We start from the raw sequence: 14,196 nt of genomic DNA on the forward strand, positions 1-14,196 counted from the left end.
GATCTAATCAAGCCATCTAAATCAAAATAAATGGTTTGATTTGATCCATATCACCTATTCAAAAGCGGGAGAAAATGTGAACATAAATTTTTTAAAATTTTGAAGAGGTGACATGAATCAAATTAGATCGTCCATTTTGATTTGAATGGCTCAATTTAATCAATGTCACCCTTTGTAATATTAGGAGATCCGGATCCAATGCCGAGGGCAGGGTGAGTATCATAATGCTGGGCCGTTCTTCTTTTTATGAGCCATAAAAGGAAGGAGGAGGATGATATGAATTTTCGAATACAATGAAATGATGCCGGGCCTCATCTTCGAGCCGATGATTTTCTTTTCTTTTTTTTAAATTTGGGGAGCACGTGCAGACAAAGTGATTGCCGGATGGCGGTGGCTGGAACGGTTTAACCGGCCGTTTGAGGACTAATCATTTTCAGATGACTCCTAATGATGCATTAGAGGAGGTTTTTATCTGGATAAGTCCATATCCGGGGTGATTATAAGCCGGCTTTCGCCGGTCAATCTCTCTCTCTCTCTCTCTCTCTCTCTCTCTCTCTCTCTCTCTCTCTCTCTCTCTCTCTCTCTCTCTCTCTCTCTCTCTCTCTCTCTTTAAATTCATTCCCTATTCATTTCACGATGCTTGGAAATTTTACTAGGTAATGCGATAAGAGAGAAAAAGCAGAAATTACGTAGTTTTCGCAGCGCTGGGAATAACCAACGCGATATCGGGATTAATAAGCACCAGTGGGAGGTATTTTGGACCGCATATATCTTTCAAAAATTAAAGTACAAATAAAATGACATTTAAAGAAGAGGCCTTCAATTAAGTTCCCGCCTCGTCACAAACCGAACAATCAGGATTATTTTCGTTCATTTTCATCTCGGTGTAACATTCGGAAAGTCTCTTTTATGTGATACCGTTTTCATGTTTTGATTACATAAATGTGGTAACAGATTCTACCGTATTGTGAGCAATCGAGCAAATGTCGGTGCGTATATACGAATCATCGTATAGTTAGATAATTTAAAAGACTTCTCTCTAGTCCAGAACCGTTGTAAATGGTCAATTTTATTGCATATACATAACGAATAAAATCATATTGAAATTCGAAAGGATTTTCCTTTAAATTTCATTTTCTTGGAAAAACTCTTAACCTTTTATTCAGAAAAAGAATTAAACATGCTTTAACTCTCGCGCGCGTGAAAATATTTCCAACCTACTTATGATCGGCATTCGGACCTCAAGGCATCTGACCACGCTTGGTTGATGTATATTTTGTGTTAAGCAATTTTGAAATGAAGAAAATGAAGAGAAAAAAGAGAGGGCAGGCATTGGCAAGCACCGGCAGAGAAGGCATGGAATTTGATCAACCGGCATTGGATAGAGGCAAGCATTGATCGGCGACCCTCATCGCCGCAAATCTCGTCGCTCGTCAAAGCACAACAAAAGCACCAAGCGACGGAGGTCGATGAAGCTCAATGAGGCCCGTCGCCGAGGTCGAGACCCGAGTTGAGGGCCACAAGGGTCGAGTGACCTCACGGGACAAGACACCTTCCCAAATTTGGCCTTTAATGGCCGAGCTTCCCGGAGTTGGCCTTCGATGGTCAACGCAAACTCAAGGGACACTGAGGTTGTGCGACCTCCGGCAGGCCCCAGCAAGGGTTCTTGGGGTTGCGTGACCTATGGCGAGGGTTCCAAGGGTCGCGTGACCTCCGCCAAGGGTTGCGAGGGTCACATGACCCCAAGCAGCCCTCGCGAAGGTCGCAGTACGCTAGTGTTGTACGACTGCAGTCAACAACACTTCACCGAGGTCCATCCAACTCCTCCATCTCCGCGAACTCTAGATCCGTAGAGAAGATTCACAGTCGCAAGGGTGGAACTGGAATATGAGATTATCGGCGATTTATCTAGCCTTGGGCTTTCATCTTTGCCAATACTGGCATATCCCCAAAGTGGCCCAATAAATTTTTGCAAACACCTCAGTTTTTTCCCAAGAGCTGAAAAGCACACCATAAATCCTGCGGTAATTGGGGAACCGGTACTGAGGGGTAGGTTCTAGGTTTTAGGAGGTGGAACCTAGAACATGAAACCTGAAACAAGTTTTTATGCTTTTTTTGTTCTATGTCTTCGTGCGATCCTGCGGTATTCCATGACGTGCGATGATGAGTGTGTAATCTGGAACTATTAATCCGATCTTCCAGTTCTAGCGATATCATGATTGATGCTTTTATTGTGTTAATGTTACATATTATTTATGTATCTAAATATGAATTATGGTCAATGGAATGTAGCAGCAAATTGTGATCATTAGAGGTGATAATTCACTACAATCGCTCAATTAAAAATATATGTGGAATCTAGGTAAACCTTAAAACCTGTGACGAAGTAACTTTCGGGTTTCAAAAAATGGGGAACGGATTAATACGATAAGGAACCTGGAACCGCTCACCCCTATTATTGTAGATTGTTAGAACACATGGAAGTACTTTAGTCGATATATACCTAGATTACCTATTTGTTCTTTGTGAAATCGTCAAAAGATTTAGAACTAAATTGGCAAATTATCAAAAGGTTCATGACTAAATTAACTAAATTGCAATATTTATGACTGAATTGAAATTACTGCAATAAATTTAGGATTCCAATAGATTGATCCAAGTAAATGGCGGGGCAAAGGCAACAAAGATGATCATTTTGTCAAAAAGATCCTGCTCCCGACCCATTCCACGAATCCAATTCCTTCTCTGACTTAGGCACCCATGTGACTTTGCTGGGCAAATTCAGAACCCATCATGCCAAACTCTCTCGAACATTCAAAACTTTCCACATGAGAAAGCAATCCTACCATCATCAAGTGAGGGCATGTGCAAAAAAGCTTCGCATATCCGAGTCCCTGCTTTAAAAGAGAGTACGCCCTTCCCCTTTTTAGCCCTCTCAATAGTCATTTGGCGCATTCGAGTGTGGTGGCAACAGCAAATCCCCGAAAAGTTGCTTAAGTGATAATTAATTGTCCTTCCTAAGCTCGATGCATGGCTTCGAACCGTCGCATTCGCACGTTGTCGTAAACTTTGTTTGAGGAGTAGGGGGTGAGGAAGATGGAAAATGTGTGTGGAGAGACTAAAGAAGAATCCACTATTCTTTGCGAAGGAATACGAGTATAATTTCTTCTTCTCTTACTAAACAAAGTGTTAAGATGACTTTTAAGAGTGCAGATCTGCGTGTATTCGATCATTATTTGGTGTGGGGAGTGTAGATATTGCCACACTGTGACAATAATTTGAACACCAAAAGAGTCTCGGACACCCTATTGTGAAATATACTTTATATCCTTTTTTTTGTTTTTTGCTAGAAAGAAGTAACAACTTAGATAATATAGATGTTGCGACTTTTAAGAATAATGCACAATCTCGATATAAATAGATATATATATATATATAATTTTTCATCCAGATTTTGTCTAATAGAGATTGAAGTTTAACCTTTATGAGATTTCGGAAAAAGGACATTAGAAGTGCCAAAATTTATGTGCGACACTCGTTTTAGTGTCATTTATTTTGGATTACTTAACTACCAATATTTTTTAAAAATGATTAGTTGAGTGCCAACTCCGGTCGATTTTGCTGAAAATCTAGAAGTGCCAAAATTTGAGCGCAACTAGGGCCCGCGAGCCCTCACCAAATCTAGGCTAAGTGAGAGCTACAAACCGGCGGAGGGAAATAAGAAAAAGAAAAAGAAAAAGAAAAAAGGAAAGAGAGAAAGAAAAGAAAAAGGAAAAATTCAAAAAACTTTAAAAAAATTATACATGTCAACGTCGGCCATGTCATGTAGGATGACCGGCGACCACGTGAACAACAGTCAAAATTAGCCAAAAAGACTACATTGGCAAATCGTAAAAAAGATTTAGGATAAAATTGGTCACATTGAAAGGTTTATGACTGAATTTGATTCAATCTAATGGATTTATGATTTTTTGGTAATTTTTCTGAAGGGAGTGATAAACAATTGCATTGTCCATCACTTATTGGACAAAACCTTTGTCATATCACTAATCACATAAATTAAATACCCAAAAATTAGTGAAATAGACAGATAAATCGAATTATTTTGGAGTTTTAAACAAACAGTGCTGATGACCATGTCGAGTGACCACAAGCTTAAAAATAATATGTCAAAAGAAGGTCAAGAGAACCAAATGCTTTTTTTTCCCCCAATTTCCATCTTCTCTAGGACAATCCAACATCTTTGATATTTTAGGACTCAGATAATTTCTTGGTGACTTTTGCTGGATCCAGCATCATTTACTTGGTTAAAGAAAGTAGTTGGTGGCAAAATCTTAATTACAGAAATTGCGGTTGCATGGACCACACAAGTGTGAAACATAACTTGGGACGTGCCCAACAAAACCAGCTTTTAAAGATTCCTCCAATTAGGTCATAAGTTTGTGTTTTCCAGGTAATGATTTCAACATAGTATAGTGTTCGCATAAAATGAATATATGCCAATGGAATTATATGTGTTGCTGGATTAGCAATGATCATTATCTTGATCATGGGTTGACAAGTTAGGTACAATGACGACGGGATGTCTATCTAGCTGATTTAGAAGCTAAACATAATTTAATTGATTCGCCGCAATCGATATCCATTTGCTTAGGATAGAATTTTTCCCTCGCGAAGCTGTTTGGAAGGTTTTAAATCCGTTTATAGTATGCCTTTGGCTTGTGGCACTGACCCGCTATAGGGTCTTAAATGATCGCTTAGATTAGGCTCCCTCCTTTCTCTATGGAATTCACCAATCTAGCTAGAAAATAGAGTAATTTTCAAATTTGTGTTAATGACTAATTCTTAAATATGTTATTATCAGTATATTACGTGATTTTGTGCTTTCAAATGATTGAGTAGAAGTACAAATCATAGGAACTAGTGGCAATACGGTACTAAATTTAAATACGTTGTCCACGGCATTACCGGACAAAACTTTGTCGTATCACTAATCCCTTAACTTAGATAGCAAAAAAGGGGGCAAAATAGATCGACGGAAGCCTCCTTTGATCAAGCCACACTAGGAGCACTTCCAGTGAAATCCTTTTCGATTAGTCCGCTCTTTCTGCTAATTCCATTGAGACCCTCCAAGTCTAACCATTCACTAAGTACTCATCGGTACTTTTCGATTATGTCCTCATAATACGTGATTCTTTCGTGGTAAGGAATTACGCCGGTTATGAGTCCTCCATATATTCTAAAGTATAGTGGTTAAATAACCTAATTTAATGAATATGCCGATACAATAACATAAGGTTTGCTGGTCTGCCGAGATCATTATTTTTTTTTTTTTTTTTGGTCAGAGCCGAGATCATTATCTTGATCATTAGTTGACAAGTCATGTACAACGACGACGGAATGTCCAGCCACTTAATTCAACCATCTTTTGACCAAAAAGAAAGAAAAAAAATTCAATAATTCACTTGCTTATAATAGAATCTTGCCCTCGCGAAACTGTTTTCATCCGTTCCATTTATAGTATGCCTTTGGCTTGTTGCCTCGACGGATGATGGGGGTCATGCAAGAAACCCCTAAATAAAATAAAAAAATGATTACATATGTTATCTCACTCCTTCCTCCATGAATTTACTTATCACCCGTTCACATCAAAAAATTTGCAAAATAGTAGTCAATTTTGAAGGTACTTATTGTCAACCTCTTTCATATATGAATCCATCTGATTGAATTCATTGATTTTGCCTTATATTCATCACGTGTTTAGAAAAAAATATCAAAAAAGTCTTAAACATATTGTATGGTAGTCAATTCAATCATAAATCTTTTATTTATACGGATTTAATCTTGAACATTTTCATAATTTTTCAATTGAGTCCTTCAGCCAACTTTGATCAGAAATTGCTTATGTGGAAGCTGGCCTTCCTGCGTGGCATAGCGGGCACCACCATGGACTATTTTTACAATATATTTTTGTATAATATACTATAATTTTTATCAATTTTTTCCTTTCTAAATCTTTCAATGGTACCAATTCACTTAGAGTATAATTATTTGTCCAATGCAAGAGCAAAAAAAAAATCAATATTAAGATATCTAAATATTAAATAACGCATTCATCTAACAACTTAAATTTTAAATGAGTTGGTTGTGGTGCTATAAAAGTTTCATGTATTATTCGAATATTTCTGGATCCCTTATCTGCATCATTTACTATATATTTTCACGCTAAGTATTTTTTTGGAGCCAGGCTTTGATTGCATATTTCCTTGTGGTTTATCATTTAAAAAAAAATTTCTTCGTCTATGTTTCGCCTAGAGATGAAAAAAGAATCAGTAGCCTCAGCTAGCCCCCCGTCATTTTACTTCAATAGAACATGAGACGCGAGAGTTAACCGTGACGAAGGGCAAAGAGGGACACGCTGTGAGATTAGCAAATTTTCCGGCACAACAGAAAAAGATTAGACGTATTTAAAAAACAAATAATCTATCTGATTCATTGATTTTGACTTATATTCATCATGTGTTAAAGAAAAACTTTCAAAAAAGTCTTAAACCTATTGTATGGCAGCCAATTCAGTCATAAACCTTTTAAATGTGTCAATTTAATCCTAAATATTTTCATAATTTTTTAATTGAGTCCTTCCAGTCAATTTTGATCGGGAATCATCGGCATGAAAGCCGGCGTTCCTGCGTGGCACAACCGGCACCGACGTGGACATTTTTTACAAACTTGCTGTACGAATGTCAATCGGTTATAAACTTTTTTATTTGACAAATTTAATCCTAAAAATTTTCATAATATGCCAATGTAGTTCTTCCGATCAATTTAGGCAGAAAATTACTAACATAGGCGCCAGCCATCCTATGTCGTGCGGATAATTTTTTAATAATTGTTTTTCTTTTTTTATTTTTATTTGACCGAGGACCAGTGAGGGCGTAATGGGCCTTACCTAAAGCCCTCGCCAAGCAGAATGAGGGCCCGTGAGCCCTCACCCAAATCTGTGCCAAGTAAGGGCCGTAGAACGGAGAAGGGAAATAAGAAAAAGCGAAAAAGGAAAGAGGAAAGAAAGAAAAAAAAAAAAAAGAATGAAATATTCACAAATTTTTTAAAAAAATTACAAAAATTATCTATGTCAAATCTCATGTAGGTGTTAGCAATTTCCAGCCAAAATTAGCCAAAATGACTACATTAGCAAATCGTCAAAATGTTTGAGACTAAATTGATCAAATTAAAAATTTAGAACTGAATTAGCGTTTATACAATATGTTTAGAACTTTTTTGGTAATTTTTCCGAAGATAGTGATAAACAACTACACCGTCCGTCACTTTGTTGGACAAACCTTCGTCACATTGATAATCACGTAATTTTTATAGCCAAATATTAGTGATATAGATCGATAAACGGAATTATTTTGGATTTTTGAACAAACAGTGCTCATGAATATGTCGAATGACCTCAAGCTTAAAAAGAATGTTTCAAAAGAAGGTCAAGAGCACCAAATGTTTTTTCCCCCCAATTTCCATCTTCTCTAGGACAATACAACATATTTGACATTTTAGGACTTGGATAATTTTTAGGTGACTTTTGCTGGATCTAGCTTCATTTTCTTGGTTAAAGAAAGTAGCAGGTGGCAAAATCTTAATTACAAAAATTGCAGTTGCATGGACCACACAAGGGCGAAACATAACTTGGGCCATACCCAACAAACCAGCATTTAGAGATTTCTCGAATTAGGTCATAGGTTTGTGATTCCCAGGTAATGATTTGAACATTTATTCTAAAGTATAGTGTTTAAATAAAATGAATATATGCCAATGGAATTGTATATGTTTTGCTGGTTTAGCAATGATCATTATCTTGATCATTGGTTGACAAGTTAGGTACAACGACGACGGGATATCTGGCTAGCTGATTTAGAAGCGAAATATAATTAACTTGAGTTCGCGACAGCTAATATTCATTTGCTTATGATAGAATTTTTCCCTCACGAAGCTTTTTGGAAGGTTTTCAATCCGTTTATAGTATGCCTTTGGCTTGTGGCACTGACCCCGCCATAGGGTCTTGCAAGAAAAAAATGATGGCTTGGGTTGTCTCCCTCCTTTCTCTATGGAATCCACCAATCTAGCTAGAAAATAGAGTAATTTTCAAATTTATGTTAATGACTAATTCTTAAAAATGTTATTATCAGTATATTACGTGATTTTATGCTTTCAAATGATTGAGTGGAAGCACAAATCATGGGAGCTAATGGCAACGTGGTACTAAATTTAACTACACCGTCCACGGTCGGACAAAACTTTGTCATATCATTAATCCCGTAAATTAGCTAGCAAAAAATGAGCGAAATAGATCGACGAAATCCTCTTTTGATTAAACCACACTAGGAGTGCTTCCGGTAAAATCATTTTCAATTAGTCCGCTCTTTTCGCTAATTCGATTGAGACTCTCCAAGTCTAACTATTTACTAAGTACTCATTGTTACTTTCCGATTTTGTCCTCATAATACGCCATTCTTTCATGGTAAGGATGATCTGATGTCCTTTATTAATTACACGGGTTATGAGTCCTCCATATATTCTAAAGTATGGTGGTTAAATAACCTAATTTAATGGATATGCCAACATAACAACATGGCATAAGGACACTTTAAGTGTCAATATTTGTGTACGACACTCATTTTGGTGCTAACATTTTTTTTTCCGGATTGCTTAAGTGTTAAATCGGAGAAAAAACAGTCATTTTCGTACAAACGGCGAGAAATTCCGATGACCTCATTGGAGTTCACACTTAATTAATCATTTTTCAAGAAAATTGGCACTGATCCAAAAAACAATCACTCTAGTGTTAAATCGAAGAAAAAACACTCACTTTAGTGGTAACGGCAAGAACTTCCGGTGATCTCATCGGAATTGACATGTAAATAATCATTTTTTTTAAAAAAATATTGACATCAAAGTGAGCGCCGCACATAAATATTGACACTTGCTGTTTCCTTTTGCCGAATAACATAAGTGTTGCTGGTCTGCCGAGATCATCATCTCGATCATTAGTTGACAAGTCATGTGCACTCACGCGGAATATCCAGCTACCTAATTCAACAATCTTTTGACCAAAAAGAAAGAAAAAAAATTCAACATTCCACTTGCTTATAATAGAATCTTGTCCTGGCGAAACTATTTTCATCCATTCCATTTATGGTATGCCTTTGGCTTGTTGCCCCGACGGGTGATAGGGGTCTTGCAACAAACCGAACAAAAATGATTACATATGTTATCTCACTCCTTCCTCCATGAATTTACTTATCACCCGCTCACACCGCAAAATTTGCAAAATAGTAGTCAATTTTGAAAGAACTTATTGTGAACCTCTTTCAGATATAAATCCATCCGATTCATTGATTTTGCCTTATATTCATCACGTGTTTAGAAAAAAGGTACCGAAAAAAGTCTTAAACCTATTGTATGGCAGTCAATTCAATCCTAAACCTTTTATTTGTACGGATTTAGTCCTAAACATTTTCATAATTTTCAATTGAGTCCTTCCGGTCAACTTTGATCGAAAATCGCCGACATGAAAGCCGGCTTTCCTGCGTGGGCCAATTCAATTATAAACATTTTAATTATATCGATTTAATCCTAAACAATTTCATACTTTTTCAATTGAGCCCTTCGGGCCAATTTTGATCAGGAATCGCTAACGTGGAAATTGGCCTTCCCGAGTGGCACGACCAGCGTTGAAGTGGACAGCTTTTACAATATATCGTTTTATAATATTCTTTAATTTTTGTCTTTTTGTCTTTCTTCCTTTATAAATCTTTCAATGGTACCAATTTACATAGAGCATAATTAATTGTCAAATGCAAGAGCCAGAAAAAAGAAAAACAATATGAGCATTGAAAAATTAAGTAACACATCCATCTAACGGCTTAAATTTTGAAACAGTCGATTGTTGCCCTACAAAAATTTCACACGTTATTCAAACATTTCTAGAGCCCTTATTTGCATCCTTTAGATCCCTCGTTTACATCATTTACATCATTTACTATATATTTTCGCGCTCAATCTTTTTTTTTTTTTGTCCGGAGCCAGGCTTCGATTGCATATTTCCTTGTGGTTATCATTTTTCTTAAAAATATCTTCGTCTATCTTTCGCTTAGAGATAAACCAAAAAAAAAAAAAAAAAAAAAAAAAGAAAAAGAAGAAGAATCGATGGCCTTAGCTAGTGGACCATCATTTTACTACGACCGGAAATGAGACGCGAGGATTACCCGTGACAGAGGGAAAAGAGGGACCGGCTGTGACATTAGCAAATTTGTCGGCAAGACAGAAAGAGATTACACGTATTTAAAAAATGCGAAAAGGTGAAACTGTTTAGGACAAATCGAAGCTAAGCCATCATTGTTAGCGAGCTTAAAATATAGAGAGGGGACGAGGATGATGAATTTCGAAGCCTTTTCTTAGCACTGGCCAATCCCGACCACACGTGGCATTTCGGGGGATTTTAATTAACCACCCATCGATTTCTGCCACCCATAATTATTAAAGTTCGAATTGACTCGATAACGAAAAGTGAGCGCACGGTTTGCCAATTGCAATTATTCCGCACGTAATGTCGGAGACTTCGCACTCGGTTGATGTTACATCCCCGTGATCTGTTTCCCTTTTTATTTTTTTTACTACCCGAATTCGGGAATTACCCGATCGGTCGTAAATTTAATTTCGACTATTTAGTCCAAAGTCTTTGTGCCAGCTCTCAATGCAATCATTCTGGTCAATTTTCGCCGAAAATCACTGATATGGCGATGTGCCACATAGGATTGTTGTAGATTCTTGGACCGTCAAGATAGTGATTTTCGGCGAAAATTGGCCCGAAAAACTGCTTTAAGATTTCGCATAAAGGTTTATCACTAAATGAGTAAAGTTAAAAGCTTATGACTAAATTGACAATCTTATAATAAATTCAGAATCGATTGGACAATTTTCCTCATCCGAATTAGATTGTAAAGTTATACCGCTTCACATTATAGTTAATAGACAACATGAAAAGCCTGATGTTATAAGTATACGCAAATATATAATTGTCCCGTGAGTTCTCATCAAAACTTGGGACATGTAGGTGAATCGACCATAGCCTTTCATGTTAGGTATCCTAATTGTTCAAGAACCATTGCCGAAGATAGTGTAGAATTGATAGTACTAGTTTGCTAAATCAGTCCCCACCTAAATAATTGGTTTAATAAGGGTATTGATTGGCCATTTACAGAGTTCAGCTTTCAAGATCAAGCAATTTCGTACTGTCTTCAGATAAAATTATGCATTTTTCATAGGAATAAGAAAATGATAATTCAAGCTGTCAAGACTCGAGAGCGGAAAGCCTTCACAAAAATAAAGATGAAGCATGGAAGAAAACCAAGAGAAACAGCCTGTGCAGGAAAAAAAATTGGCAGCGCCCACCGTGGGGCTCGAACCCACGACCACAAGGTTAAGAGCCTTGCGCTCTACCGACTGAGCTAGACGGGCTTTCTGCCAGGTTTTGGACATTAAAAGTTATTTAATTGATAATAATACCTGGGCCCCTAATCACACTCTTAGCATAATCTCGGCCCAAAAGAAGAGGAAATCACTGGATTTGAATTTAGAACTTGCTATGGCATGTCTTTTTACATGGATAAAAGATAAAAACATCAGAGCTCGAAATTACAGCGGGATACTTGAACATCAGGAACTAAAGACGATGCCTCAGGAACGGAGGATTCCCTGGAAAAATGCAAAATAGCGCGCATTAACTGCGAATTCGAGATCCCGGCCATTTGCTTTCTTTCCAAGTTAACGACTCGGTCGGTCGTGTCGTGAAACATTAAAGGGATGCCCAGAATTTGAAAGGGCAATGGCTGCAGTGCAGACCCATTCTGGAGATGATGCCTGAGGTGCTGATGTTAGCCAAATGGCCCAGAAAACAGGCACGTCTGAGTTGGAGTTCTCTGTAGGACCCGAGAGTCATCATCTTCCACATCGAGTTCCATACCTCTGTGTTCAGCAAAATGGGCCTGGACCTGGTCTGGCCCTAAATTAGGTTAGGCCCAATGAAATATGACGTGGACCCATCTTTGCCGCACGCACGCTCGTCCAATTTCTGACGTAATCCTATCATTTTCCCTCTCCTTGCGAAGAATACCAACTGCGGTCGCCAATTTTGTTAACCCACTGCCCTCGGAACCTTTAATTGCAACGTTGAATTTCGTCACTAGGTTTGAGACCTTAAGGGGGACACAGGCATAAATGGCTTCTAAATTTCCAACTGTATATTCAATGTCGCTATGTCGTAACCTGAAAAAATTCGAGAATTTCCAGGCTAATGGATTATCAGGTTAATTAGTTAACTCGGACTCTCCCAAGTCCATACCAAATCGCAACTTAAGATTCAATTGATTAACATGCAATATATTTTAATTTTGGAGCCGCCACTAATCATTTATGGTAGGTTTATTAGAAACCTAATAAAATAGTGAGAGAACTATTTTATTCCTACGAACCGTAGATTAAGAGGTTAGGGATTTGATTACGCCAAATTACTCTAACGCTCTTTCGGTATCATTTTATTTCATGAAAAATCATTTGAGAAGGCAACATTAATTGATTTTAACTTAAGCCACTAACAAGGGTTATCATGCGGGTGCACAATCAATTAATGAACATTTAGAAGTCAATATAATCAAGGGAGCATGCGCCACACAAGATAGTTCTTTTATTTTCTATTTTTTATATGAATGCATGAAAAACTATACTATATGCAATGCGATATTATGAATTAAATGCAAGACTAAACAAGATGACATGCAAATTAAATTAAATTAATATACAAGTGAGACCATGGTTTAATTAAATTAGCTACGTGACATATAAATTAATTAAAACCTAGACATGCAATTCTAATACGCAATATAAACTAAAATGCAACCTAATATGACATGGTAAGAAATAATGACGTGGCATGGATGACGTGGCATGGATGACATGGCAAGGATGAATGATTTTTTTTTTAATTTTCGGATGAATTAATTTCCTAAAATAGAACTATGCCAAAACAATATTTATCTTGCATATTTTAGAGTTTAAATTGACCTAAACCCTAATATATTAAGATATATTATTTTAGGCATAAAATTCTATTTAAACATGCAATTTCTATACTAAAATGCAATCTAATCTAATTATTTACAAAAAACAGATATGCAATATCTACATGATGCTATTTTTTTTTAGGTATGCAATTTTCGAATATGGAATGTGAATGAATGCAAAATTTTTAGAATTTTTGAGATTACATCATGTGACGGATATATTTTAAAAAATATGACAATCAAACAATCCAAATCAAATTAGGTAAGTGAATATGCCAATCAATACAATCAAGAAAGTGGATATATCAATCAAATTTTGAAATATTTCGGGAATATTTGAGTCAATCTTTAATTCGTAATCCTATGATTAACGATTGAACCAAAATCATTGTCTAATCGAGTATTCCATCAATAATTTTAAAGATGGACTTTCTTGATCATATGGCAAGTTGTGAATTAGGAAAGAAAATTTTCCTAATCAACATGTATTTTGAAAAATATCCACTTGTGCAATATGCAAGATATGATCAGATATGCAAATATATGACATGCGAATATAATATGCAAATATGACATGCAAAATTATATAGAAAACTAGGCAAGCGAATATTCTACGAATACTTGAGATGAAAATTTACCTTATCTGCTTATTATCTTTCCAAAATGAGGAATCGAATCAAATCGACTCGATCATGCTTGCGGATAGGACCGACGGATGCGAATCGATCGGATGGGGATGGTTCGAAGGGCTCGCGATACGGTGGTCGACAATGGGAAAGCCGACGAGGAAATTTCGACGAGTGCACGGAGGACAAGGGTTCTCGAGTGAAAGATCCAAAATCATGGTGGAAGTCTTTGCGTGCGTCCGTTACCGTCCAACAGAGAAAAAAAATAAGGCAAAATGGAATTCTCCTTTCGTAGATGGCATCTCGGTTCGTCTATTCTTGAATGATTTGCCAAGTCTTCCTTTATCTGACTTGGACTTTTGCTTTTGTGAACTTCACAATCTGGACTCCCTTTTGAATGATGAACTTCGACTGCCCAGGCCCCATGATTAGATCCTCCACTTATCCAC

The 14,196-nt window shown here is 36.9% G+C and overlaps 1 non-coding gene across 1 annotated transcript; it reads right to left on the minus strand.

The window, feature by feature from the left end:
- Nucleotides 1–11,447: 11,447 nt before the first annotated feature.
- TRNAK-CUU lies at nucleotides 11,448–11,520 on the minus strand. Its single transcript has one exon. It is a non-coding gene; the product is annotated as a tRNA-Lys (tRNA).
- Nucleotides 11,521–14,196: the final 2,676 nt, after the last annotated feature.

The sequence above is a fragment of the Rhodamnia argentea genome, chromosome 2 (genome assembly GCF_020921035.1).
Source record: "Rhodamnia argentea isolate NSW1041297 chromosome 2, ASM2092103v1, whole genome shotgun sequence".
Lineage (NCBI taxonomy): Eukaryota > Viridiplantae > Streptophyta > Magnoliopsida > Myrtales > Myrtaceae > Rhodamnia > Rhodamnia argentea.